This window comes from Haplochromis burtoni, unplaced genomic scaffold (assembly GCF_018398535.1).
Source record: "Haplochromis burtoni strain Fernald_Lab_line unplaced genomic scaffold, NCSU_Asbu1 Contig_487, whole genome shotgun sequence".
NCBI lineage: Eukaryota > Metazoa > Chordata > Actinopteri > Cichliformes > Cichlidae > Haplochromis > Haplochromis burtoni.
Genome location: NW_024582848.1, coordinates 100261 through 103114, shown reverse-complemented (window position 1 = coordinate 103114; position 2854 = coordinate 100261).

The following is a 2854-nucleotide window of genomic DNA, read 5'->3' as shown; positions in this document are numbered from 1 at the left end:
CCCAATAAAACAAAAAAAACAAGGAACAGGTTAGTGGATATTAGAGGAACTGCAGTTTTTGCCGCTTAATGAAGTTACGGGTTCACGTTTCTCTCCGGGCACGAGGAAAGCACATCCTGTGCCAAGATGAAGTCCCATCCATCCATTCATTTTATTCCGCTTTGGTAAAATCCCTTTTTAAAAAGTAAAAAAATTAGATATAGTACCAAAGCTTTATTAAAAAGTTTCGTAAAATTCAGCCTACTTCTCCGTGCAGAAAATGCACAGGTGCTATGATTAAAAGCTCTGTTTACCCCTGTAACATAAGCTGGTCGCTGGTTCTGCCCAGCATGCTGCGCAAACCCATCCCCGCACACACTCATGTTTTCATATCTTTGTGGGGACATCTAATTGACATAACCCTAACCCTAACCATCAAAAATGGATGCCTAACCTAATAACCCTGACACCAAAAGCACATTTTGAGCCTCAAAACTGTCTTCAAACTCGTGGGGATGGAGAGTTTGTCCCCATAAGGGCTGTTGGTCCCCACAGGTATAGTAAACTTCCAATTTTTGGTCCCCAAAAAGATTTGTAAACATGGTACACACACACACAGTGGTTCAGAGTTCGGTTATTTGTGCTTTTGCCTTTTCAGGCCGTTGTTGCTGGCTTTCTCCACACGCAGCTGTCCAACTATATCCTGGCCAGTATACAGTATAATCTTTTGTGGATACAAAAGCTGTCTTATTGTCCAATTCTTCAAGGGCAGAAACTGTATTATTAAAAAGCAGCCTTCTCAAGTATATTACAAGCTATGATCATTAGCTAATGGATTTTGAACCTACTGTTAGCTGTTTTACATTTAAGAAAGTGACAAAGCTTGAAAATGAAATAAAACACCAAAAGATACGAACTATCAGATGATCTACTATGAGCAAACACTTGGTGAAAGTTGGGAAGAAGAACTCCTTTTTAACAGGAAAAGAGCATCAGAACCAGGTTTAGGGATGGGTAACCATAAACCTCTACCAGGTGGGGGTAGAGATGATGAGCTAGAGTAGTCTGAGATGAGTCATTATAGAGCGCACTCTACTTTATGTAAGACTTTCACATGTAAACGTCTGCACTTTAAAGTCAACCTATTATCGTTCTGCACAATTTTGTGTATTTTGAATAAAGAATTGCCTGCCCCCCACTCCGGCAGCTGTTGAGCTATCAAAGTCCAGTCCATCATCTTTGGCCTCGTGTTAACACACCAGCACACTCATGACCAACACTATGTGTGTGTGCATGTGAGGAGGGGGTTTCATCCCTGTGATATGGAGGGCTTAGCCAGCCCTGAGCACAACAATGGCTGCATTGAGGAGGACATTGCCCCACGTGGCCTGGCATGGATGGAGTGTTATGGAGGAGTTTGGGGGGATGGCGGGGATGTTTTTTGGTCGAGGGGGTTGTTATGCACTGAGACCCTGAGCCCTGCAGCTGTCGCCTGGCACGCTCCGGTCTCGGGGAGAACCGACAACTCACATCAATGCCAAGTGTCCTGGTGCGGCCGATGGCGGGGGCCTCTGTCATCGTAGGGCATCTGGAGGAAGGGGGGTAAAGTGGAAGGTGGTGTGGGGGTAACAACCTCTATAACACCAACAGAGCTGCCCGAACCCCCCGCTCCCCTGTAACCCCTGGGCTCCACGTCACCCAGCTGCTTCAATGGAACGTGTCACAATTTGAGCGTCAAGCCTTCTATATCACCAACACGTGATCGGCTGTCAAATCAAAGCTTCAAAAGCAGCAGCTGTCAATCTCTCTTGCAAATGAGGTGACTCATGCCTGCCAGCTTATAGGGAATACTTTGTATATTTCAGGGATATAAACTCTCTTTGTAACAGCAGGTAAATAAACAGGACAAATCAATAAAAATGAAGCCTAGATTCACAGCTCCTTCTCTGAGCCACAAAGAAAGAGAAAATATGATATGCTTCTTTAGTTGATGATTCTCATTTTTATAGGTTGTTTTTCTCAGCATATTACTTCAAAATTATATACACACTATATTTCCTGAACTAAAACAAAGCAGTCAGTTAAAAAAAGCCTCATCTCCAGCAGTGGATGCCCCCCTCCCCCCCAAAAAAAGAATATTCATATAATGACAAATCACAACAACAGTCAGCTCAAGGTGATTCATATTGTAAGGTAATGACTAACAATCAGACAACCCCCTTCAAGTAAGCACTTGATGACAGTGGGAAGGAAAAACTCCCTTTTAACAGGAAAAGACCTCCAGCAGAACTGGGCTCAGGAGGGGCGGGGCCATCTGCTGTGAACTTTCGGGGGTGAGGGGGTAGTCGAGCAGTTTGCTAATGTTTCACAGTAAAAGCCTTGTGAACTAATGCTAGGGCTATTAATTTGAACATTATGGGGAGTAGGAAGTTTCTACTGCAGACAGATATTGTAGATGGCAGGTTTCCCAGAGAAAATTCCAGGTTTTCTGTAGGAACGTGTTCTGTTTGTTCCATAGTAACCACAGTTTGCTGTACAATGTGAGCGTCTACTGAAGCTGTGACAGCGTGAGTGTAGTAGGTGCTGACAATCTTAAGTTATTCACTTCCTGCTAAATAAAAGTAAATGCTTTAACTAAAAAAACATGTGCTGCATTTAATGTGTGCAAAAAGAGACGACAAGATACATGAGCAAATATGCCTGATGAATAAAACATGATCTCTGTGTGGACACCGTCCTGTCCAGACTGGTTCCTGACTGGATTTGTCCAGCTGACACACACACACACACACACACACACACACACACACACACACACACACACACACACACACACACACACTTTTGATGATGTTCTGGATAAAAATAACTGGAA